Below are 27775 nucleotides of genomic sequence, written 5' to 3' on the forward strand. Positions count from 1 at the left end.
TGTTAAGCAGCCCAAGGCTCCTTGGCAGTCCAGAGACACCCTCCTGAGCAGTGCTGAACCTGCCACCACCATCGTACGGCCAAGCAGTCAGACTATTTTGGCTAGAGACAGTAGTGCCTATATTGCAGGAAAAGTTCCCCAGGAGATGCAGCAATCGTTTTTACATGCCTTAAGTGGAGGAGAAACCGTTATTTTATGAGAACTCTTGGGACTGATAGACTGTGATCACATTGTTCTAAGTACAAAACAAAGACTTTCCCTGTCCCTGCAGAAATAGTATAATTTATTCATTATCTTTACTTGGAAGGGATAGCGTTAATTCTCTGAACCTGCAACTAACATACTTTGTATTTAGGAAATTTTTATACAGACAAAAATAAATTGGTATTGGTTGGAAAAATAAGCAGTCATCTTTGGAAATAAGGGACATAAAATTTGGATAAATTGATGTTCTGGTACTTTCCTTAAGCAGTCCGTACCCTTTTAAAGAGCAATTTATTAAGAGTAGTTTTTGAACTATAAAAAATAGTGGCATGTCATCTAAATTATGGTTATTAGAACAAAGTACCAAGAGCCTTGATGAGCTTGGATGAGGTAAATTTCTGGGATTTAATCCAATAAAGAAAACGATAATTAGAATGGAGGAGGCAGCCAGAAAAATTGGCAGAACTTATCTTGATATGACCGGTTAAAGAAAGGAATGCTTTTTACACAAAAAGTGTAGGAAACTTGGGGAAACTGCTACATCTGAGTGCCCAGGGAGCAGATGTGGCTACACAGCTTTTACCCTTATCATTTCAGCAAGAGGAATGGCCCCATTCTTTTCATTGCAGACCCTGCCACCTGCATTTCTGTCACCTTAAGATGTGGGTGTTATAATGGGTTCTGCATGGTGCCAGGCCTGAGTGAACAGCAGTGGAAGCAATGCTGAATGGTCTATCTGCTTTCAGAGCTGACCCACAGACACCATCTGCACTATTTTTCAGAGAAAAATTAAGATGTTGTCGATTAGGTACTCTATGATTTGGAGCTTGCTACTCTGTCTTCCTTGGTGGCTTAAAGCCTGTATCTGTTAAGTTTCTGACCAAGCTTTAAGTTCACATCTTGACAGATTTTAAGAAAAATAGACTGAGAAGTAGGTGGTAATACTAAATACCTTGTTTCTAGTAGGGTCTGGTAAATTCTTAACTTGTGCAATATATAATCCCAGAGACAGCCCCACATTGCAGCCATACATTTCAAATGCTAAGAAAGAACTGAAAAAGTTCTTTCTACATCTATAAAAGTTCTTTCCACATCTATATTAGAGGTATGCAAACAGCAAAATAGTTTGGGATGAGAATCATTCAATGGGTATTTGATCAAAATTACCTAGTAATTTAACCTGTTTTCCTGCATGGGAATATTGTGGGAGATCAGATCAATAACCAATGAGAGATGGCTACAGTGCAGATCTGTCTGCCTGTTATAACTGTCTAGACTGTTTACAATCAATATAGAGAAACAGTCTTTTCCATGATATAATGCATGTCACCCTGGAGTAAATGCCTAGTAGGCTATATCAGGAGAGCAATGTCACTAATTCAGATAGGACAGATGTCTACATCTAGCTGAGAAGAGCCCATCTTATGTCTGAAAAATCCAGGGTGACAGCCAAGGCTTTATAGCCAGACAGAGAATTGTCAAAAACAGGCTAAGACACCCTATGAAGAGTTTCTGGATAAGATGGGTTATAAAAGTAGTTTTGTTTGTATTGTGGCAGGTGGTACAAGTTTTATATAGTTCTGTCAGGAGAAATGGACAAGACCTCGCTTTGGGAGACAGTTGTGGAGAGCAAAATGACTGAGATATGGAGAAGTCTGTATAATTGGCATTGTATTTCAGATTACCTCTCAGATTTATAGTAAGCACTCAGCTTCACCTGTGTTGTTTGTACAAGCCTACTGGAATTCTCTCCTGTCAAATATCTCATCTTTGCCTTTTTCCCCCAGTCTATTACATGTGGTATAGAGTTTTGAGCATATGGTTTTCTTGTCCATGCATTGCAAACCACTTTACCAGGTAGGATAGTATTAGTATTTTCAACTTAAAATGTACTTTAATTGGGCTTTTTGAGGCAATTTCTTTAAGAGGTACTGTATCTGGTGTCAGGACCTGCTTCCAACATCATATATAGCTTCAAGGTATTTTTTTACATTTCTCTCTTCTTTTCAGGAGTGACTCACCCACTGCAAACCATTTGATAGCTCTTCTTCAGACCGTTTGGAGATACTCTTCTGAGCCTTCACAGTAAGAATAGCTGTTTTCATGCCAGACCAATTTTCTGCCAAATTTATGAGATTGTTGAATAGAGCTTTATAATGGGAGCTGGCTGCAACCTTAAGTACAGGGTGGTTAATATCTCCATATAATAATAGAGGAGTGTATTCTGTTTGTGTAATTCAAATAATAATGTTGAAATTGAGGAGAGACAGGAACTATTTCCATATCATTAAACAAAATTGAAAGGAGTAAAATGTTCTGAAAAGAGAAGAGGAAAATGATAGCTATTTTTTATTTACTCCCTCTGTTCTCTACTTACACTTTCTCCCTTTTTTTTCTCCCTTCTCATTTCTTTTGCCACCAACTTCCCTATTTTTAATTAGTAGGCAGTGGCTTGGGTTTCAAAGATAGCATTAAAAATAAGTTGTCAAGCTAGGTTTTATGCTGCATGAACTGAGAAACTGCAGGTGCTGTGTTTGCCAAAAATGGTCCCAGGTGAAAGTTATTACTGCAAAGGGCAGGTTTGTCTCAAGATTACCTTATTCAGAAACTTAATTTCTTTCATATCAAAGATGCACAAAAGCATTTCCCATCTCCTAAGCCACTAAGCATGAGAGTTGGGACACAACGTAAAACTGCTTGTGCTGATCCCTATGTTTTTATTTTAAGGCAGAACTCTTTCTCGTCCTGATAGAGTTCAGGCTATATTGTCCCTAAAGCTGGTAACAGTGGTGATATAGCAACACTCATTTCTGAGAATTAGATGACAGAAAAAAAGGCTCTTGGGGCTTGGGGGGTTTAAAAGTCCAGGGGTTTCAAACCACCACTTTTTATTTTTTTTTCAACATTCCAGGATGAAAATGGTCTGAAAACTTTTCCCACTAACTAACAGATTTATGAGTAAACAAAGCATACTCTGGCTTGCTCAGAATTCCAAACAGAATTTCCAAATAGTCACAGGCCAAAAGGGGATCCTATATTAATTTAGTCTGCAAAATAAATGTAGCTAGTCTTTGTTATTTTGTGCCTGATCAGAACTGTTTCTAGTAAAAAGAGCAGTTTTCTTTGTGCACATTGACTGTACTCCATCTGATTAGTGTCAATTTAGACTCAGTTATAGCATTGTCTCTTGTCTTTTAGTCACCTGATGGAAGAAATAAAACCTGGACTGAAGTCATGTGTAGAAAGGCTTTTGGGCTTCTTCCAGCAGCTTCTTTTCTCAGAAGAATATTTTTAAGCTTGACAAAAGAAAATTGTACTTGATCTTTAAAAACATATCTATCATCTGGCTTCAATGTTATGGGGAAAACCTTCCATCCCATGTCTCTATGTGGTGTGATACTAATCATCCCTTATCCCTGTCCCAAGAAGATCTCTGTTCATTTTGGGGCAGGTAATTGGAGTTGAAGACAAAACAAAGCTACCTTCCTTAAAGTATGCAGGAAAGAGGATGCAGAATTTCTTGAGTAAATGACTGATGAAGAGGGAAGGATATTTGAGGATGAGAATGTCTGTGGCCTTATTTTTTGACATGAATGTGAACAAAGAGTGCTTCATCTTGTATCAATACATAAACACATATTCATGTTCCTTTCCCCAGACTTTCCTCTCCAAAAACCTTGAGTCTACAGCAAAAATTATTGTACATGTCAATGGGACGGGGACTGTGTGCATGGTTAATACTTGAAGGAAGGCCATCAACAGATATTTCAATAGCCTTAGGCAAAAAAAATATTCACTTTCTTCACAGTGTCTTTCATTGCTACATCCTCTTTTTTGCTTTATTTTCTCTACTTCTCTGTATGCAAGTAGTTCAAGATACAGAATGTCATATATAGGTAAATTTTCAGGTCATTTTAAGTTCATCTAATTTTAATCTGCTTTAAAAAAGTACTCCTGTTCTACCCCTAGCCACATCTGCCTACCTCTCTCTAATATCCTGGATCTGTCATGTTAAAGAGTTCATTCTCTGCCAACAGACAACCAAACTGAAAAGAGGTTAGCACTACGCATGGCTGACACAAATCTGGAAAAAAAAAAATAAATAAATAAAAATACAAACAAACACAAAGAACAACAAACCACAACAGTTTAAGCTTATAGGTTTCTCAAAATATCTGTTGTTATATAATACATAAACTTACACATAGCAACTTCTATAAATACATGCTAATTATGTTTTACAGAAAGCTTTAAAGGCATTGCCAGAATCTTTTCTGTATAAGCCAAAAAGCCTTGTGCTCACTCTGGCATTCTTATAAGAGGAGAAGATTCGAAATCATAAAAATATCTTTTGCAAGAGAGTACAAAATGACAACCAGTCATGGAATTAGTGTTATTCAGGATAACTCTGCCATATAATTGACTATGCTGCCTTCTCTGCTGTTAAACAGTTACTGCTGACTGCTCTTCATTTTGGAACATGGCTACTCTTACTTATCACTTAGATTTTTGTAACTTAAGAAATTATAAGTTATTTTTATCAAAATAATTTTAAATAAAAATTGTTGGGATTTACACTTGTGCTGAGCTCAGATGTTCTATTTTTCTCACAGCAGTTAGGTATATTTCTGTCCTAAGTGCAGATAATTATACTTATCCAGCTGGGTACATAATTTTTGAAATCCTTGATAAAAAGGTATTCATCAAATACACTTTTATTTCTTAACAACAGATAAGTAGCAAAGAGTGTAAAGAAAGTTTTATCTTGTGACTGTGCTTTCCCAAATACTTCCTTGCCTTGCAAGAATGTGCTGTAAGTCTTCCTGTCTCATTTTGCCAGCAGAATTTACTAACTCCATGCTAGCCATTAAGTCAGTAAAGACATCTTACCGTTTTCAGGCTTATGATAGAGGGATTATAGCAAGGATACTTTGGGTAGAAAAAAAAAAAAAAAAAAAAAAAAAAAAGCAACACTTAGACTGAGGTTTCTGTTTTCCAGGATATTCATTAATTACCAAAAAAAAAAAAAAAGGCAAACAAGGAGATGAGGTTATTATTCTGACTAAAATAACAGAAAAGTCCTGTGAGATCTTGAATGTGAATGTGGTGGGACAGCAGTATTAGTACCAATATCTTTCAGATTGCTGTCTGACTGGCAGCCAACAGGCTCTGCAGTCAGTGACAGGCCACTTCATTGTCAGGACATCTTTTATCTGACTGCAGTATTCTTGTGTTCTAGGACAAAGTTGAGACCTGCAGCTTGTCACTCTTAGGTTTCCTAGAGCTTGTTAAATGCTTCTATGTCTTTTTCTATGGCATTGGCTAAGCATATATGGGTTTATATATTGGTTTATACAGTCTTTTCTACATATGGGAAAGAGTCTAACAGAGGGACAACAATGATCAAGGGACTGGAGCACCTTTCCTATAAAGGAGAGTATTAAGAGTTGGGAATGCTCAGCCTTGAGAAAAGGAAGCTCGGGGGCTATCTCATCAATGTCTATAAATACCTGAAGGGAGGACGCAGAGAAGACAGAGGCAAGCTCTTTTTCAATGGTACCCAGTGACTGCACAAGAGGCAGTGGGTACAAATCAAAACATGTGTTCCATCTTTGGAACACAAGGGGCTCTGTCTAAACATGAGGAAGCACTTTTCTCTGGGGGTGACAGCACTGGCACAGGTTGCCCAGAGAGGTTGTGGAGTCTCCCTCCTTGGAGATATTTAAAGGTCATCTGGACATAGTCCTAGGCAACCTGCTCTGCTTGAGCAGGGGGGGTGGACCAGGTGACCTAACCTCCAGAGATCCATTCCTACCTCAACCATGACATGATTCTGTGATATGCCCAACCAGTGCTCAGGCCCAAACTGAATGACTGTCCATATGGTACATATGAAACCACATTCCTGTTTATTCTTAGCATGGATTTCAATGCATGCCAGGTCAAGCAGGGTACTCATATAAGCCCCTTGTTTTACTCTGATTCTGGGCACATGCAGCATAGATGGTCTGAGCATGTTCATGCTGACAACTTTCATGTTGAACCTCTCACAGCCCACATACTACCTTGCAATACTTACAAACTGTGATACTGCAATACATCATGAGCAGAAAGCTGTCCCTCCTAGCCCTGAACTGTGAAGTTCAGTTTCACTTGAAATATGTGAATTGTCTGCTGAGATGCTGTTGGCTAGTGCACAGCAGTTATGAGTATTTCCCCATTTTTATAGCAGAGCACCCTGGGGATGTTGAAACTTGCAAAAGGGTTTTTGCCCAGTCATCCATGAATTCATTTTGAAATTTTGCTAAGGCTGTCTTTTTCCCTTTCTGTATCTACATGTTGGATGTTATGTTAACAGAGAGTGGTGCTTTAAATTTTATTAATTTTTCAATATCCTATTCTAGCCTCTTGTTCTATTCCTGCCCTTCTTATAATTTATCATGTACAGGTAGCTTGCTATCTGCTTGTAGAGATTCAGTTTTCCAGTTCTCCATGGCTTGTAATGTTTTATCTGACTCCTTTTCCGATTTGTTTTGATGTGCTTTAACATCCAAGTGTTAATTTGTTTTAAATTAACTTCTGACAGAGAACCGTCCCCATTATCTGCAACAACCTACATTTCTTAAATGTCCTATTTTTAAAACAACTTATTCTGTGAAATTGTTTTGTTGTTGTTGTTGTTTTCTTTGGTTGTTGTTGTTTGTTATGTTTTGTTTTATTTAATTTCTGTCCAGGTTCCCTTTGTCTCCTTTTAGAATGCCTAGAGATTGTTTACTTCATTTCCCTTTGTGTCTATAATTCACCCATCTTTGGGGGAATTATCAAAGAGTGGGAAAGAGATTTCATAAATATCTGCCATAAAGGTTGCAATCCTATGAGGGCAACAATTTTCCATTAATGGAACCAGAAATTGGAATTACCAGGATCAACCAGGTTTTTAATTGCCACTAGATTCTGTAACCAGCATCATCTTCTTTGCTGTTGCTGTTGCCTTTTTTCAGATATACTGATGTGTTGCTGTAAGGTCCTGAACATTGTGATGCCAACAAAGTTTCAATCAAGAGATCTCAGCACTCTTGACTTGACTTGAGGAATGTCCATAGATTTGCTGCAGTGGCTAAGATTTGTTGTAGACCAGACCAGTTCCAACAAGTTTAGCCTAATGACTCTCAGGGAAGGAGTTAGGGATATGTATGGGGGAAAAGGTGGTTGTTAAAACACAATGATGTCACTTACTGCTATATTGTGCACTAACAGCATTTTATCCACTTTTCTGTTACAGTAAAAGCAGCACAACATGTCTATCATGTTACATCTGTATCTATGTCTTCTGACTGTCCTGTCCTTTGTTCTCTTACTGTTTTTCCACACGGAAAGATATGCTTTCCACAAAGATATTATAGTTTCAGTCAGGAAATTCAGGATTAGTCTGTGACAGTATCAGGCTCCCTATCATGTCTTTATGGATCCTCACCACAATCAGCTGAAAGGTAGTTTCTCAGCAAGCTGTTATTTTACCTCATCTGTTCCTCTTGACAGGAAAATAATGGAAAATGGATCTATCTGGAGAGTTTGTTTTGCAAGTAAAATCAAACTGAACGGTGAGTCCACATTGGCTAAGCATTATCAAAATATTACAGCTGAGTGCACACTAGCTGTAGCACTAATGATTGCTTACTTGTTTTTAGCAGGGTTAGATCCATGGCCACTGGAGCCACTATATAGGAACAGTGGAAAATGTAGATGTTGCACACAACTGCATAAACAGGATATCTTTTTTAACCTGTGGCCTCAATGTGGTTTTAGGTTTGTTGTTACTAACAGGCTCATTGCTACAAACTGGCTTTACACTCTTCCCATCCATACAGTCACTGGAACAAGGCTAAATGGGGATGACAAATTTCTCATTTTGCTAGTGATCTATCTGCAACAGGACTAACCAATAGCTCACTGAATTTCTGAAACAAGCTCAGACTTTTTAAAAAATCTTCTTTGAGATGAACAAGGAATCTGGCCCTTAACCATGTCCCTTATATCACAGTAGCCATATCATATTAGTTGGCTGGCTATTCCAGACTTCTGTCTTTCTGCTCCCATTTTATAAGTCTGAACCTTGTGAAGCCACCATTACCAGTGATCGGCATGATCCATTAGTGTTGAAACTGGCCTGATTTGATAGGTGCTGGGATTCGTGCTGCTGTCTCCAGTATCATAAGGGTAAGAATAAGTGAGAAGGTATGTTTATGCAGGCATCTGTGTGTGTTTGCATGAAGGAATGTTCTTGCATAAGGGAGATTCTGTATCCCAAGCAGGCCATTTTTTAATTAATTTGCCTACGGCAGAAGAATATCTGGAGGCCTTAAGGACACCCTGAAACTATTCCTGAAAATTTCTTAGATTAATATCAGTAACTTGGAGACGAAGGCTTTGATGATAGTTGAGCTGGGTTGTGTCAGGACTTCTGCATGTCATATGGCTGCAGGTATGCATGGGCTCAAAGTGTGTATGTGCCTAAAGGAATCAGAACAACAGTTTCTGTTTAAAGTAGGACAACTGTCATTACACTGCTTGCAAAAGAGCTCTGGAAATGCCTACATAGCTTTGAAAATGATTTCCAGGTAATTCGTATACCTACACAGAAATAAAGAGAGAAACCAACTGAAGAAAAAAGAGAACAGAAAATAATCTAAAATGAAAGCGTCTATCCCTTCTTGCAACTTTTGTCACAGAAAAAGGTGACTGATATTTCACAGAAAAGGCATGAAACTCCCTACACCGTTGTTCAAAACATGTTCCAGGTGATTCGTGTTGTCTGTCATCACCATTTATTTCTTGCATCTCTCAAAATGTGAATAATACAGAAAAAAATGCACATTAGAAGGTGTATTCATTTCTATTCAGAACTTAACTTTGCTAGATATTCAATTTCTTGGTACATGAGAAAAACAAGAATCCAGTCCTTAGGGGGGAAAAAAAAAAAAAAAAAAAAAAAAAAAAAAAACACTTCCCAAATTTTTAATAGTGAGGAGTGGAAGGAAGAAAGTTCCCTAAAAATCATCTCAGTGTCCACATTCCTATAATTTTTGTTGTAATTTGTCCTTTATTTATTTATTATTTATTATGAGTCACCATTGTGCCCAGGTAGCCAAAAGAGCCAGCCATATCCTGGGGTGCAGCACCGCTAGCTGGTTGAGGGGAGTGACTGTCCCACTCTGCTCTGCACTGGTGCAGCCTCACCTTGAGTACTGCGTGCAGTTTTGGGAGCCACAGTATAAAACAGATGTAAAACTGTGAGAGAGTGTCCAAAGGAGGGCTACAAAGTTGGTGATGAGTCTGCAGGGGAAGATGTATGAGGAGTAGATGAAATCACTCGATTTGTTTAGCCTAGAGAAGAGGAGACTGAAGGGAGACCTCATGGCAGCCTGCAGCTCCCTCACGAGGGGAGCAGAGGGGCAGGCATTGAGCTCTGCTCTCTGGGGACAGTGACAGGACTCAAGGGAACAGCATGGAGCTGGGACAGGGGAGGGTCAGGCTGGGTGTTAGGAAGCCTGCCAGCATTCAAGAAGTGTTTGGACAATGCTCTCAGACCCATGGTCTGATTTTTGGGTGGTCCTGTGTGAAGCCAGGAGTTGGACTTGATGATCCTTGTGGGTCCCTTCCAAACAGGATGTTCTATGATCCTATGATTATTTATTTATTTATTCAAACTCTATCTCAAGGCATGTAACCTGTGTGAACTCCCTCTTCTTATTAGTAGCACAATGATGAAGGGGTTGACTGGTTATCTTCTTTGGCTCGAAGCTGCTAGCTAGTATGTTTGGCTGATGCTCCCTCTATATTTTTTTATTGCTTTGTAGTCTTGTTTCCTGTGTTCTTTTTTCTTTAAAAGATGACATCCACATAGATAAATAGCAGCCAAAGGGAAAGCGAATTGAGTCAAAAATCCAATTCATTTGGTAGGTATAAGTAACACACCTTCAAGAAGAAAATCATGAAATTGGCTGAGAAGTCCAGCACGTAAGACAGGCTAAAAGGTTTGGGAGTATCTTATCAAAATCAGTAGTTATGATAGATTTGTAAATCTCTCAAGTGATTATAAAGATAGAAATATACAGATGAAAAAGGGGAGTTATTTAAAATGAGCTTTTTTCTATTACAGTTCACAATATGATGATTTTGCTTTCATGTCATCCAAGTTTCAATCATGCTATGGAAGGAATGGCAAGTGTTACTACAGTATTTAATAAAAATAAAAATGAGCAGTCATTAATAATTAGTGAGTTATAAATGTAAGAAATAAATAATGTAATATATCAGGAATAGCTTCCTGTAAATTATTGCAAAGGCAGTAAGGATGTTGAAGTATATACTTTAGAAAAGCTAAAGTATATCTGGAATGAAATAAAATGCCAGTATCACTCTAGTGTACCTAAGATTTAGACAAACAAATGATGATAATGAAAAACAGGTGTGAAATAGCTTTTAAATTCCACATTAAAAAAAAAATAAAAAAACCCTCATATCAAAATGACAGTGTTCTCTGGTCCATTAATAAAAATTCATTAAAGGACAATAATAAAAGAAAAAAAATCCCCATGAAAACAAAACAAAACAAAAACAAACAAAACAAAAACAAAACAAGCAAAAAACAAAACAAAACAAAACAAAAAAAGAATCCCCAGAAAGTTTTGTCCAGACACCTTATAAAACTTATTATATATATATTTTTTTTAGATCTGAAAGTCCTGGTGTTCAACAAATTGAACATGGACCAACAGTGTGCACCTGAATCTAAGAAATCAGATTTAAAAAAAAAAATAAAATAAAAAATCACAGAATCATAGAATGGCTCACATTGGAAGGGACCTTGAATATCATCTAGTTCCAACCCCCCTGACATTGGCAGGGACAACACCCACTAGATCAGGTTGCTCAGGGCCTCATCCAACCTGGTCTTGAACACCTCCAGGGATGGGGCATCCACAACCTCTTTGGGCAACCTGTTCCAGTGTCTCACCACCCTCAGAGTAAAGAATTTCTTCCTAATCCCTAATCTAAATCTCCCCTATTTTAGTTTGAAAACATTCTTCTTTGTCCCGTAAATAATAAATCTGATTATCCATCTTTATTATAAGCCCCCTTTAAGTATTGAAGGGTTGCAATGAGGTCACCCTGGAGCCTTCTCTTCTTTAGGCTGAATAGCCCCAGTTTTCTCAACCTTTCTTTGTAGGAGAGGTGCTCCAGCCCTCAGATCATTTTCGTGGCCCTCCTCTGGACCTGCTCTTATAGTTCCACATCCTCCTCATGCTGGGGCTCCAGACATAGATGCGGCACTCCAACTGGGGCCTCACAAGGGCAGAGCAGAGGGGCACACTCACCTCCCTCACCCTGCTGGCTTTTCCTCTGTTAATGCAGCCCAGGACGCAGTTGACCTTCTGGGCTGCAAGTGCACACTGCTGGTTCATGTCGAGTTTTTGATCCACCAGAACCCACAAGTCCTTCTCTGCAAGGCTGCTCTCAACAAGTTCTCCCATTCTGTGCTCATGTCTGGGATTGCCCCAACCCAGGTGCAGCATCTTACATCTAGATTTGTTGAACCTCATTAGGTTAATGTGGACCCACTTTTCAAGCTTGTCAAGCTTAATACATCTTTGACTGTATTAGCAAGAATGCAGCCAGCAGGTCCAAAGCAGTTATCAGAGGCATTCTAGAATTATAGAAAAATCCTAGGGTTAGCCATTAAATTGGATTTTGTGATACTTACCTAGTTAGCCAGACAGGAATCCTAGGCAAAAATGAGTAGCTGAGACTGGATTCAAAGAACAAGCAGAAGATTCTGTAGGTAAAAGAAACAATGAAGACTTGAAAGCCAAGACTTGAGAATCTATTAAGTCTGATGTCTAGTAAAAGTAGGGCTCATGTAGCCATGTAGACAGGGGCATTGAAATGGCCTCTTTATATTTTTATTTATTTATTTATTATTTTTAACAGAAACATGAAACCTTTTAAATCTCTAGTACCCTGCCAAATATATTTGAAATGCCCAGTCAGCTCACAGTTTCTTAAGTGAGACTGATCAATAAACAAACAAACAACTAGACAGTGTCACATTTCTGTAGGAAATCAGGCTGAAAATGAAAGGATGAAAATATAATTAAGACCAGGCAACTTAATATCATGGAAAAGAAGCCTTCTCAAAGAAACATGATTTCATTCTTTCATATCATTAGAAATGGATTCATAAAAATAAAAGCAAAGATGGAATGTACTTAGGTGTTTTATTAGACACTTATAACACCTTGACTACAAAAAAAAAAAACATTATGAAGTGCCAGTAAAGAGCATTTTAAAGGGATTAAGAACTGCCAAACTGACTAGAACTTAAAAATGAGCTGTCAGTGGGGAATCATAGTTGCACAGAAGCTCAACTAGTAGGGTTCCTTAGTATTAAATCATTTCAGTCAGTGACTGAAAGTGAATATAAAATCATTGATAACAAAATAAGACAATTCACATAAAAAACAGTGCATGCATTTTCACCGTTAGGATGTATAGTCCCCTGTGGAACAAACTACTAAAGGGAGCAGCAGTGCTTTAATCCCATGATGTCTTCAAATCAAAGCTAAAAACACTCTGCTGCCATGCTATTGTGTTAAGGCTGTTGACTTAGTTCTGCTAGGGTGGCTGAATGGTAAATGGTATCCTATAGTCTTGTCTCTCCTAGAATGGAAATCAGATGATTTAATGGTCCTTTCTGTCCTTAAAAACTGAGTCTTTGAAAACAGTGACATTCAAGTCATGGCAAGTCATTGATAAGCCCAGAAAAATACAGAAATGAAAACAAAACAAAACAAACAAACAAAAAACAAAAAACAAAAACAAAACAAAAAAAAAAAAAGACAACGAAGACTAGAGATTACAAACAAACAAACAAACAAGCAGTCTCATCTGAGGCATGGGCTTGCTGCCTACACTGTATCCCTGTACACATATGACATCTAAGCCTGCATACAATGATGGAGCTTGCAGAGTTGTTTATCTCATTTAAAGTAGATAATCCGTGACTAAAAGCTGAATCATTCCATGGAGACATTGATTAGGAGCTCATATAAGTCCCTTAAATATAGGTAGCAACTGCCGACTGAAATGTTATAGGGTGTAGACTGCCTGGCCTCCAAGTGCTGAACCAAATTGTATCTCTACAGATCCTGATCCCAATGTGTCTGCCAGCCCTGCAAAGATGTAGGGCTAGATGTATGCAGAGAATAACATTAGTTTGTTAGATGACATGAAGCATCAGTTGAATCAAGCTTCACTGACCAAGGTGTCTTTGTCTCAGAGTCCCAGCCCAAATTTCTAACAGTGTTTTAAAAAGTGTTATCAGTAGCCATTAGTAAACAAGATAGCAACAAATAAGAAGCTTGACAAAATGCAGTGGAAAATGTATTGTTAGATTCATTTTTTTTATAGAGAACATTCAGACATCCAGGAAATTCTATCACAGTGTCATTTCTTATATACTACTGTTATGAAGTAATTCAGCGTTTCAAGGGCTGATTTACAGGACAAAGATTTCAAGGGCTTCCAGTATCAAGCAAAGTTTTTAAAGTACTGTTCAAAACAGAATATGACGGTGTGTTGATAATGACTTTCTTACTACATACATGCACTTATCCCCCCCTTCCTTAGAAAAAAATCCTGAAAACCTCAAGCAATAAGGGACAGATGTGTTCTTTTGATTGCATAACAGGGGTTCCAAGCAGAAACGTGTACTGAAACCTCTGTGTACAGATTACAGGCTTATTGCTCCTCTGTGCACGCTTATGGCTGTTAGGAGCTTCTCACTCTTGTGTCTTCGTTATTTCCAGAAACAATTGTGTTGACAATATGAAGAACTTTCTCAGTAAATTGGTCTCATTTTGTTCATTGTAATAATTGTAACTCTTGTTAAGCTATTGCCAACTGCTTCACTTCCTATCTGTTGGTAGGGATTCAGTTTTCTGCTTTAAAATAACACTACAAAATCCTAAACATGTCTTTAACCTTGTGTGATGCCTGCCTTTTTACTTATGAAAAGCTGTGTTTCAGCATTGACTGTTGATTCCATATCCAATCTTCAGTACACATAAATCCATGGTCTTTTCATAACAGTACTCCCTCTTATGTTCAAATGTTCCAGAGCACCATCCTTCTCTGACCATTACTGCCAGCCTGTACATCAAGCTGGGGACACATTACTAAAGTCTCTGAACATACAGACTCTGTATGGGGACAGTGGCAGAGCCTCTCAAACCCCTATAGAAACTGGTGTCTCCCATTGCTTTTTAATTTTCAGTTTCAGTCTCTCTTTTAGTTGTTTCCTTTTACCTTTTTTCACTTTCAAATCCTGTATGCTAGCTGTGTATGTACATATGTTTTCTCTCTCTCCTGAGTCTTGCACTGACTTGTCAAATTATGCTGTAGACCAGATGTCAGCTACATAATTTTTTGCAAGAATGATTCCCATCTGAAGTACATACTTCTGTAAACCTCATCAGAAATCTCAGTTCTTGTCTGTACACTTTTTTAAACTGTTACATTTTCTTTAGGGTTCTGGAACAGTTTCTCTGTAAGAAGTTTTGTACACATAGTAGTGAAAGTGGCTGTAAACAGAAAAAAAAAAACTATTGCCACAATCACTTTGTGTGTGTGTGTGTATGTGTGTGTGGGTTTGTATGTAGGTAGTAAGAGGAAGGAGATATTGTATGTGTATGTATGTTGTAAGAGAAAAGAGATATTGGTTGCCTTCCTCCAGGATTAGTTGGACTTGCAGAAGAAATGAGCTTTTTGTGGAAAACAGATACTGCAAACCTTCTCTGTCAGGTCTGAGAGTGGTTGTGATCTTCTCTGCTCTGGTGGTTTTACTCACCTGGTCAGCTGAGCTCCACCATGACCACTATGTCACTCCCCCTCCGCAAAGAATAAGGGGGAGAAAATAGGATGAAAAGGCAAGATGGGATATAAGGGTTGGGAGATCAGCCACCAATTATCATCATGGGTGGGCAAAACAGACTCACCATAAGCAGATTAATATAATTTATTATCTATTAGTAACAGACTAGGGCAGTGAAAAACTAAAAACAAACTAAAAACACCTTCCCCCCATGCACCCTTTTCTAACTCCTCCCCTCAAGCAGCGCATAGAAGTTAAACACTGAATTTCTTATCAGACTTGAGCAAATAAAAGTTAGAGGGAAAAAAAATGCTTGTAATTTAAACAAGCTAGTAACTAAATGTGTATGCTATAGGCATGTCCAGAGTGACAACTAGTGTATGTACGAACCAAGCAAACAGTTTTCAAGGATATGGTACCTGGTGATGAGATGTGTGGTTGTCCTGATTTCATCTGGGATAATTTTCTTCTTAGTAGAAAAATTTCTTCTTAGCTCTGTTTTGGAGTTTTGATGAGAATGATGCTGATAACACATTATTTTAGTTGTTGCAGAACAGTTCTTGCACAGAGCCAAGGACTTTTCTGCTCCTCATGCTGCCCTGCCAGTGAGGGGGCTGGGAGTGAAACAGGAGCTGGGAGGGGACACAGCCAGGACAGCTGGCCCAGGCTGAACAAAGGGATGTCCCATACCTTGTGGCATCAACAGCTGGGGGAGATTGTCAAGGGGTACTGCTGTTGCTGAGTGAGTTACGGTGGTGAGTAATCTCATTGTGAATCACTTTTTTGTTTATTATTTTTGTTTATTGTTTTTGTTGTTACTGTTTTGTTGTTTTTTACCCCTCTTCTTTCCTTTTCTTTTTTTTCTTACTTATTAAAATGTCATTATCACAGCCCATAGGTTCTTTGTTCTTGTTACATTTGCTCAAATGCTGCACAAACTTTTGCTTATGGTGTGAACATTTCTCACATTTTAGGAAGGTTTCTCTGTAGTGTCATATAGTTAGTACAGACACATTGAAAGCATGTAGGTATCCCTAAAGAAGCAATGCCAGGATCATTCCAAGGTTCTGTCACTTAATATGAATATAAAGACTTCACATGGATTAGCGCTGCAGTGAAAAATATAATAAATAGTAAACCAACCAAATGTAGGTTTTTTGTTTGTTTGTTTAATTTATTATATATATATTATATATATATATATATGCTCTCCACCATATATTTTACTGTCACCTCTTTATAAAGTTGTCCATGGGATAAGAGCATTATCATAACAGATCTTTGAATTAATCCATGGGTAAGTATCCTTCTCCCATCTTCATTCTATCTAGCCCATTTGAGGCATCCTTTAATGTTGTGCATATAGCAACATTGGAACATCTTTTGCAATATATTTCCTTTGAAGCATACTCTGGGAACATGAGCTAATCATGGCCTTCAGGATTTACAGTTTAGAAATATCTCTGGTAACATGATCACAACCACAAATAACATTCTTGCCAAGTTGTATTTTTCTTAGCTTGCACTGCTCTGCTATCTCACAGTAGACTACCTATGATTTGCTCTGACTAAAACCCGTGTCCTCCCAATAAAATATGAAACCTCAGGACTGGATCTGACTCAGCAATAGAGAATCAAGTATATCATGCCATTATTTAATTGATAGCATGCCTGTTATGTGCAGTCTAGCCCCAGAAAAGTTTAAAATAGTACTTAGAGAGACTTAGAGAAAGGTGAAGAGAAATAAGAGAAATATTTTTGTGGAAAACTAGATAAACTAGCATTCTTCATCTTGGAAAAGAGAAAACTGAATGCAGAATGATTGACGTTCATTGTACTGAAAGGACTGAAAGGTATAGTGAAAATAAGGGGTGAACAAATTTCATTTTTGCTTTGAAATAAGCAGAGGGGAAAACAGACATTTCAAGACAGCAATTTATATATATGAAAAGTATTGCTTTTCCCTATATAATACTGGAACTCACTGGGTCAATATATTAAAAGAAAATTTTCTTGCAGTCTTTCCCTAAGCATCCACTGCGATCAATACTAGAAAGATGATGGTGAATAAATAAATGTTCTGACCCGGTATGATATTTTTATGTTATTGTATTGTTTGCTCTGTCAGTGACATCTCAAAGCACTATTTGTAGGCGTGAAGAGACAGAGACTTTTCAGCTATTAAGGAGAAAACAGCTGGTGACCTTGTGCTTCCCCTCTCCACTTTTTGTAGTAACTGGACCCCAAATTAACTCACTGCAGCTTCCTGTCTTGCTGAAATAAAAGCTGCTGCCAGGATCAGAACATTCATGCAGGTACAAACAATGACAAAAGTCATTTCTGTCTCATGTTGCTTTCAATGACTTGTCAAAAAAAAACAAAGAATAATAACCACAGGGGCAGTTCTGATGATTATCTTGCGTGTATTTGACTTCACTGATTATAGCTGACCAAGAAGTGAAAAGGACTGGACCTGCAATACTAACAGTGACAGACCCCTAAGGGGAAGAGAGCACTCAGAGTGAACCTAAATGAAGCAGAATGGATATGCAGTGGGTGCCTGACAGCACGAGTCAGAGAACAAAGGCACGTTACTGAGGGAATCGATGCTCTCTTTAAAAATTTGCAAAGAAGCATCATGCCTTCCTCCAGGGCCAGGCCTTCCTCCTGTGCTGCATTGTTGGCTGCACTAACTGTTTTCCTTGCATATTATTACTTTTGGTAATATCAGCATGCTGTTGCAGTATGCTACTTTTGCACTTCTGCAACATTGGATGTACTGTTCTACTTTTTTATGGCCATAAGTTCACAGTTCTTATTTTAATTCTCATTCTGAACACAACAGCTGAATTGCTAATGTGTGGGAAAGCATTACCCAGAATTAATATGATTGCATTCATTCTATCCCCTACTGTCTTCTTGTCAGCCCTTATAAACTTATCCTTATTTTGGACTGACCTTTACTCTAATTGGACAGGAGAGCACAGAGGAATGTCCAGGTACTAAAATAATACCCTACTATAGTAAGACATAGTAAGACAAAAAAGGGGCAATTTTCTATACGAAGTGTCATTTCTCAGAGAAGACATATAATCTAGACCCTGGCCCCCTCTCTTGCAGGAACAGTGTTCTGCTTTTATGTCCATCCCAAATTCTTTTTCAAAATATATGTATTTCTCTGTCAAAACACTTCTATTGTGGGGGTATTTCCTTTCTTTCTGTCCTGAAATATTGCCTACTGTCATTCTGAGTTAATTTAAAGTGATCAGTTTAAATTGTACCAATGGTGACATTCCTTTATGAGGATGGAAATTGCTGGAGTAGATCAGGGCTAATAGGGCCTTCACTCCTGCTGCTGATGTGTATTAAACACTGCAGAAGCACAAGCCAGAAACCCCAGCCTGCAGGTGTAAAGCTGTCTTCATCCTAATCCTTATTATTTAGAAATTGGTTTAGAGCCTGAAAGGTAGGATACTCCATACTCCCTCTTTTTTTTTTTTTTTTTTTTAATATGACAATTTTTTTTTTGTGTATGAAGCCTCCCTCAGCTCTGCCTTGTGGTCTATTCAAATGGACATCTGTGTCTGAAGCTCCATGCAGATCAATAGGGTTCAGAAGAAGGGCACGCTGCCCATTTGTACAGCTCTCAGTTCAGGGTGGCAAGCCAATGATTTTAGTGGGAGCCGCAGTTCAGGTTGAATGTGCCGCTGGTGAAAGTGCTTTGATGCCCACTTAGGAGCTCTTTGCCTCTGCCTGGCATCACTATTTCTGAAGCAAGGCTCTCTCCTCTGTATGCTTTATGAAGCTTGGGGAGCTCAGTGCACAACTGGATTGTGCCGTGCGGTCAGCATATAGGTCACAGCTGTGCTGAGGAAACAGTGATGTTTGTCCTTCTCCAAACCCAGAGAGAACCCAGGTCAGTTGACACCACAGAGTAACAAAAAATGTGCACAGAAGGGCTTGCTTCTGCCTTGTGGCTTGCAATTAGGTACCTGTGCAAAAGAGGATCTTGAGGTTTGTGGGACAGCTTTGTGTTACCTAAAGTACAGAGAGATGGAGCCCCACAGTGGCAGTTGGCTTCACCTAGAACCTTTACAATAACTAAAAAATTGTGTTTTGGTGTCTTATGCATCAGTGTAAAATATTGGTAGCATTTGTAAGAACAGAGCTCTAGGACGTGCATTGTGGTCCATCAGTCAGAGAAGGCTGCAGGTAGGCAGATCATGTAACCTTTTCATTCCTGCTTCATATCCAATGTCCAGGAAAATCCCATCCATGTGGTATTACATGTCACACTTGGTTTTAATAATAACAATATTAATCCTTAAAACAAAATATAGGTTCCCATCAACTTTCTGAAAGATCTCCTACTAAACATGAACAAAGAATAAGTACAGGAGACCTACAGCACATACGCATAACACAGGTTCAGAGACCTTAGCATGACATCTTGAGCTACTCAGCTCCTGTCACAGTTGCCTGCCAATTTTCTGCATGTATTTACAAAACACATTTTGCTCTTGTGTAGACTGAAAAATGAAATTCTAAACTTTAATGCACCATATATTTTTGATTGTCAGCATTAGTTGCCAAAGGAACAACCTGTGCCTTGCATAATTTGCTATTACTCTGAGCAAATAAGATCAAGCAGGGGATGATTAGAATCATAGATCAAAACCTGGTATGCAAAAAAAAATGATCTTGGTGTTTTTGCTCAATACAGGGATTTCTGTCACAAAGATCTTTTGTCGACATAACTTATACTTCATTCCTCATGAGATATAGCAAAGGTCAAGACAATCTAAGTGCTTGAATATTAGGAGCTTAAGTATAGCTGTACACTGTAAGTATAGCAGAAATATTGCTGTAACACTCTAAACATGACTGCAAATTTCCAGGCATCTCAACATGGGAAAATAAGGGTCAGAGGTTTAAACTTTAAAAACAAACAAACAAACAAACAAACAAAATCCAGTGCCCTCACAATCGTTGTCTGCCCCATTTAAAGCAGGAGAGTTAAAATAATGTAAGCAAGGGTTACTGAGGAAAAAGCAGATTACACAGCATTTGCTAAAGACAAGAAATAAACAGGTGTTATACATTTTTTTTTTTTTTATTATTGTAGAGCTATATGTATGGCATCATAACAAGTATAAATGTTCTGGAAACTTACCAGTGTACTTGGGCTCACCAGAGACAGTCCTCACTTGTTTCAGATAGTAGCATACATTATAGAATCCTTTCTCCTTTATACTGGCATAAACTGCAATGTTCTTCTGAGACATCAAAATGTTAGAAGGATCTGGGGCACTTGTTTTTTCCTTTTTTGTCTATTGAACTGGCTGCAGTTGTTCAAGTCTGACATAATAAAAATGTTAATAAAAAGAAATTTCTTGCCTGGAATGACTTTTGTGCAAGTACACTATAAGAAGCTGTTTGATAACCCTGCTTCTGTGTGGAACAAAGGCAAAATAAAATCAGATCTGTATGATCAGACACGCTAAGTTTTTTATTTGTGCTGATAGAAGACTTCACCAGGTTGTTTTTCTACTGTTTTAAACAAATGTTATAGATGACTAAACAGGTAGCATTGCTCAGAATCTTCAATTTATGCTCAGTGCACTCTCCATTCAGTTACCTTAAGTGAAAGTCAAGACAGAATATGGACCTGTCTAGCCAAACTGAAATGTTCTCTGTTTCTGTGCTTGGAAAGATAGGTAAAGCTGGCAGTGAAACAAATAAATAATTGATACCATTTTAAAGGATTAGCTTTTCTCCACATGCAGAGAAGGAGGATTGCCTTCTAAGCAGAAGGATAAGGAGGTCAGACCAGTTCTAGTACCCTACCTAGAAAAACTCTTGGCAGATTGCTGTTGTTATGGTAAGTAGAAATATAATGCAGTGCTATCCAAAGTGATTGTCACTGGTTCACTTACAATCCCAAGAGCAGAAAATTTCTAGCTGTAGCTCAGAGCTGAATTGCAAGTTCAGTCTTTCATTGGCATCACATTCATTTATAAAGATGATGAGGAGCATTGAATTAGAAATGAGAACAAGAGGTTTTATTCTTGTTCCTCTACCTTTTCAATTACAGGAACAATTTATGACTCATTTAATGTTACCTTTATTTGATTAGACTGAAGACTCTTTTGACCTAACAGCATTTAAGTAATCTAGTTAGAATGTTGAATACTAATGGCTATGCTAGGTGTTACTGAGACTTTCCTAAATATTTGTCATAAGTTTCTTATCCATTTAGGGATCCATTCCAAGATGGAATAACCATGAAATGAACAATATTTTCATACTGTTCTAAAGGTGATTGCTTTAGCTACAAGGCAGACGCATGATTTAAACATAAAGGGGAAAAATATATATATAACTATTTAACTCTAGGAATGCTCAAGATACAAAGAACAGAATTTATAAGAATAAGAATCTTTGTGTACAAAATAAAATAGTTAAATATAAAGTAAAATATTTAATGAAAGAAGAGCAATGAGAAAGATTGTGATAAGAGACATTATAATACAAGATGAGAAAGACAATCCTCTCATAGGCTTCCAGGTACACAAAACATTTTTAAACTTGAGTCCCTGTGGGCCCTCTTCAAATATATGTTCCCAAGTGTTTTAATTCTTCAGGGTACTTGCTTATTTCTATTGACAATTTTTTTAGCTTCACTGGCTGATTCTCTATTTTGCTTTCCTGTGCTCAAAATAACCCCAGTGAAATACAAATCATTGTAATAAAGTTATGTATGAAGCACAAAGAGTTGACAATTCAATGCTTTGGGCATCATGTGCCATTTATTTCAACACTTTATGTTCAGTGTCAAAATAGTTTGGGGAAAAGGGAATGTGCACAATACAGCCTTGTTTGTAATAAATGTATCCATAACCAAGAGATGACACTGTGTTTATCCAAGCTGTCATTTATATTATGGATTATTGTATCTCTAAAAAAAAATGAACTACTGAATAAAACATCACAAGCAACAATTCAAAACAGTGTTCCTAATTATTAACTTAAAACTTAGTGCTAAAACAAACTTGCCTTCTTTCCTACTCCCCTCTCTTCAGATATATTTAAAACCAAATGAAATTGCTTGTAGATTTTCTTTCATGAGCATTTTCTACATGAATCATAGGTTTAGAAAGAGACCAATGAATAGCAAAGTCTGCTGCAATGAGACAGTCAAGGAAGCACTTTGGCAGAAGTAAATAGTCCAAATTCCATTGACATTAATAGGAGTATAGTAATTTCACCTTCTCTCCTGACAATTCTTCCCTTCTTTTCCATATTACTTATGGAAAGGACCTTTGCTACTTATGTGTCAGTTCCTTCACATTTAACAACTCATTTTTTTGCATTGATTTGTTCAGATGACTAATCCCAGTTGGAGATCCTCCTTCTGGTTTTAATTCACATAGAAAAATAGGTTTTGTTGTTTATTAGAATCTTTTTTTCTGTAGCAACTATTTTTTGAGTTCTTCAGTATATAACTTCAATATAAGTGTATGCATTTTTTATAACTGTGAAAATACACTGGAAGAGATTGCAGTCTGAAAGTGCTTCATTATATATATAAATAACTGGTAAGAAGAGAACACAGACTCCATTGTACTGACACAGCACAGACAGGAATTACTGATTACAAAATCACTGTTCATTAGAAAAAATGCAGATTTGATTTTATCAAAGTAATTTTTTATTAATTCTTCTTTACTTTTTTCATATTATCATTAAATATGAAGACAGGTTTTGTGTTTAATTGCAAATGTGCTGGGTAATGTAAGTGAAAAGGGCAACATAAGTATATTGAAGATTGGAGGTAGGTGAGCTCTCACCTCTTTTCTTTTAGCTTCATTATAATTCCTAAGGTCTTTTGGTTTATGACACACAACCTGCACCTCTCTCAGGCAAAATCATTTTATGTTGCAATGTCAGGGGTTTTTTGCCTTTTTTTTTTTTTTTCTTGGAGTGTGTGTGTGTGCATGTGCTTGTGTTTGCTATATTTTATTTTATTTTTTTTTCCCAGTAGATGTCCCTGTGTTTATTTGATGTACTGTTAGGAGAGTAGGAAGGGATGCCACTCCTATTTGTATTCTGAAGTTTTGTTTTGGTACAGTTTGTAAATATAATGATTAATACATCTGGAGGTGTTGAAAATCATGAAAGTTTACCTCAGCTACCCTGTAACTTCTGTCTTGCATATATTTTCAAAAGCACTGTTAAAATAATTTGCACTATTTGAGGCAAAGTTAAGCAATACAATACAATATAGGAATGATCTGTCATATAAATGAAATGATGATTGAAGCTGAAGAACAGCTAATGATTCTGTGTCAATAGGAATTGAACATGTGTTAATTTCCTTATAACATGGATAATACATGTCCCGATGGCCAAGCAAAATACTTTCAGGGGTGCTTCAGTGGTGCATAAAGAATGGTTTATAGGGAATTGTTGAATAATAGCAAAACTGATGTTTATTGCACACTGTTCTCAGTGTAGGTAGTGGGGGAGTTGGGACCTCTTGGGCAGGTCCTGAGAGTATCCTGCACCTGCTGTCTCTATTGTCATTGCAGGTTACCTAAATTCCAAACAAATCTGTGTTGCCTAAGAATTTCTCCTGCTTGGTGATTTAAGCCTCTGAAGAAGTATCCTTGATCACCTTGTTCTGATGCTGGATGTGTGATGTTACTGCAAAGGATATGTAATGAATAGAGGTGCCACGCATTGTTTGTCCTCTCTGCACAGTCAGAAAATGTGCTCCAGAGTATGCTTTGAAGTGCAGGCAGCCCCTGATCTCCTGAGATAATTTCATGAATCAGAAATGTGCCATTGATTAATAGAAGTACATTTCTATGTAATGTAGATGTTTATATTCGGGAAAAACAGATGTAAAGTTTATTATCAGAATGATAGCTTTTAATTTCCCTTCCTTGTTTCTCTTCCATGTGTGAAAATAACAACACATTGTACACTTCATTTTCTGGTCTGTTTGTTGGGAATTTATTTTATTGTTCTTTAGCCTGTGCACAGTATGATTACTAGAATACATATAGGATTTTTATTTCTATTCAAGCCTCATTGTACATGGACATCATTGAAAACCTCAATGTCTACTAGTTGCCAAATTATTTTACACTTGAGTAAGAGGAGGGTTGTAGTCTGGCACTGCAAAACCACATACATTTGGGAAAATGCCTTCATTTTCTCCTCTGTGATTGCACATTTTCTCCTTCAGATTGTGCATATTATCTACCATAAAGTTAATTTTTTTTCCAGTGTCTTTCCAGTATCGTATAACATTCTTTCCTTAAAGCTGAGAGTTTTAAGAATCTAAGCTGACTTTGTTGTCTGGCACAACAATAGCTGCAGTACCGGATAGGAAATGTGAAACCTGTATTTCTTACAAAACCATATTATTTTTGTTTGTTTTGTCCCCACAGACATTATCATATTTGGGCATCTGTAGCTCAGATTTCAATGTTCCTTCATACTGGAATGTTGAATACTACCCAAGGCAGAGATTTGTGCATCCTGGAATATGCAGAAGAGGAAATCACAAACTGAATTGTGTTTTCATGTTGATGGTACAGACAGTCTTCAGTTCACATTCCCATTCTCTAGTGCTAATGAGTTAATTTGCTTCCCAGATTAAATAGAAATTCACAGTACCAGATAACAAAGAATCTAAGAATTATTAGTGAGATGTAGAATATCTCCTCACTACACAATTTCATATGTGTTTTTAAATATACCATAAAATCTCAGAAAGCTCTTCATATAATCCACATTCTGTGGTTACTGACATGGGGTAAGCAGATTTTTTTTTTTTTGTCTAGTAATCTTTACAAGCAAATTATTATACATGTGAACAAATTCCTGACAATTACAGATCTTTTATACTGCAAGGCTTTTTTTTGCTTTTTTTTTCTTTTATTTTTTTTTTTTTCATTTTATTGACTTGTAAACTATTTATTATTTTTCAAACTACTTTTATGTGAAGAAAAATTTCTATGGGACCTCTGAAATGTTTTATATATTGATCAGCCTTCGGTCATCAATTCAAAGAATCAAAATAAAAATGGACTGTGACTGTGGACGTTTACCCATGTTTGAAAAATATAAAACAGATTTTTTTCTGTCCTTTCAGTCATGTAATTTTTATGGCCTAAAAGGGATCAATATGATTTCTACAGCACTGGCCTGCTTTGATAAGATGTTTTATTTTTTTTTTTTAATTAAAAAAAAATAATGTTGTCTTCAGGCAAAAAAGGTGAATCAAATGACCCAACACTGCACTTACTATCTGCCCTGCTGGAGAAATAGGGAGATGGTGTTTCCTCATTCGACTGGCTTATCCAACGGCTATTATCAATCAGACCTCCCTTTCTCTCCCCAACTTATCAGAACACTGATAAATGTGTGAGGGCTGTTATGGGACTAAAAGTTAAGCACACACACCCTGAAAAAATGTTGCTCCATTTTCTTTTTATTTTTCCAACACATTCTTGAGAAACTCTGTAATCCTTCATGTAGGCAAACACAACAACAGTGAAAGAAATAGGAAAACCTGGAAAAGTGCTTGAAGCACTGCTATCAAATAAATAAATAAATAAATAAATAAATAAATAAATAAAAAGCACAGGAATAAATAAACATCAGGGACTAGAATGAATAGTACTGTGCTAACAGGGAAAACAATAAAATGTGTTTCAGAGACTGAAAAAATCGGAGACAGATTTAGAATTCAATAATGTAGATGTATTAACTGGACCTACTGATAATATAAAATACAATTTTGCAGAACACATTGAAATATATTAACTCCTATGTCATCATTTTAGTTTTTTTTTTTAATTAAATATGACGTGAAATTAATTTAAGTAAAAAAAATATAATTTTAAAAAATAGGCTCTGCAGAACCATCTAACTTCAGCTGGTACTGCAATAGTTCAGAAATTTTGCTTACTGGTCTTTTTTTACTATAAAGGAAATATCTGATTTATTCTATCCATGCCCTAATAGTTCAATCCAACCAGAATCTGTAATGAGGAGTGCAATATCCTCTGTGTGTATGTAAATGGATGAGTCTGGCAACAACCTCTCTTCTGATAATGGTCATATTAATTATTGAGAAGGACAAACCTTTCACTTCCAGATTTTGCTTTCAGCAGTTTATAATTTGGCAAAGCAGAGTCAGCACGCGGTGAAAAGTTGTGTTGCTGGTATTTACCTTTATTCTGCTTAAGTTCATATTGGAAAACTTCAACTGTTCTGTTTCCATGAAAGTCTCTATGAAAAAAAGAATTTTAGGTGTTAGAAATACTCTTTCAACAGTTGATATTGCCTGCTTCAATCCTAAAATGTCTCCAACCTGCAGCCCACTCCTTGTTTTTATACTCCTCAAAATCATTGCTCCTCTGCCTCCCTGTCTCTTATGACAATGCCATTTGTCCACATCCATGTCTGTTCTTTCCTGATGACATTGCCATGTTTTTCCATGCTCCCCTGTGGTGCTACTCCAAAAATGAGAAAGACCTAAACTGAGGGTCTGCAACTTGCTGATGCCCCAGCAGACCCAGTTTACATATGGGTCTCTGTAAGAGCTTGTTTAGCTGATAACCAGGTTAGCAATTTATTTTAGCTTTTGCTTAATTTTGTATGGTATAACACCCATCGATATAAATTTTTATTTATTTATTCATCTATGTTTGTCACATTGGTAGAAATAGCAAGTAGCTCTCTGTATGGAAGGAACTATCTGTGACCCTGGAATATAATGTAACATAGTGGCATGCAGGCATAGGATAGTAGAGGACACCCTAAAATTGCCCCAGAATTGTAAACACAACACATCAATGGCCAATTACTTGATATCAAAGAAGGGCAAGCTTGGGAGCTGGGCAAAACTAACTCTATGAATAAAAAAGAGAACAGAGAACATGGTCCACAATGTCAAGGGCCATAAAAGGTCTACATAAAGCAGAATTTGATCCCAGAAACTGACTCTTGAAGTCAGTTTCTTGTGCAAACCAGACCCTCACTGATACATTAAGGACTTAAATGAAATATATTAAAAATATAATAAAATTGCCAACTGAACAAATAGAAGAGTTAAAATTGTCCACCTTTTTTCTTTAATTTCTCTTTTTCAGCTATTTTGATTTTTAAGGACACACTAAGTCTTATAATTAAATCAAATTTCAAAACTTAACATGTAAGTCAACAGCCAAAGAAAGCTTTCAAAATAATATTTTTTTTGTCTGCTTTAAAAAACATAAACATCAGTCATAACCAGGAAGACTAAAAAATAAGGTTGAAATTTGCAATTTGCTAAAAGACCTTTATACCAAAATTAGAATAGTTCTAGAGAAAACATATTGGCAAATTTTGTTTAAAATCAATGGCATTCACTAAAGTTACAAACATTTAATAACATTACATATTTTATTTAGAAATAAATATTGATTTATATATGCTTTAGTGTTTGGTAAATCTTACATAATAATTCTAATTTTCTACATTTAATAAAAGTGTAGGTTAGTGATAGCATCTACACAGAGGCAGGCACATTTCTTTTCAGGCTAATTCACATTTCCATTAAAATGTTGACTTTTTTTTTTT

At 37.0% G+C, this 27775-nt stretch overlaps 1 long non-coding RNA gene across 1 annotated transcript in view; it reads right to left on the reverse strand.

The window, feature by feature from the left end:
- Positions 1–27775, reverse strand: part of LOC311435220 — an 89721-nt gene that overhangs the window by 19712 nt on the left and 42234 nt on the right. The window contains exon 2 of the long non-coding RNA XR_014692000.1: positions 11969–12040. This is a non-coding gene — a long non-coding RNA (uncharacterized lncRNA). The remainder of the gene's footprint in view (positions 1–11968; positions 12041–27775) is intronic.

Source organism: Aythya ferina (assembly GCF_964211825.1).
Source record: "Aythya ferina genome assembly, chromosome: 3".
Lineage (NCBI taxonomy): Eukaryota > Metazoa > Chordata > Aves > Anseriformes > Anatidae > Aythya > Aythya ferina.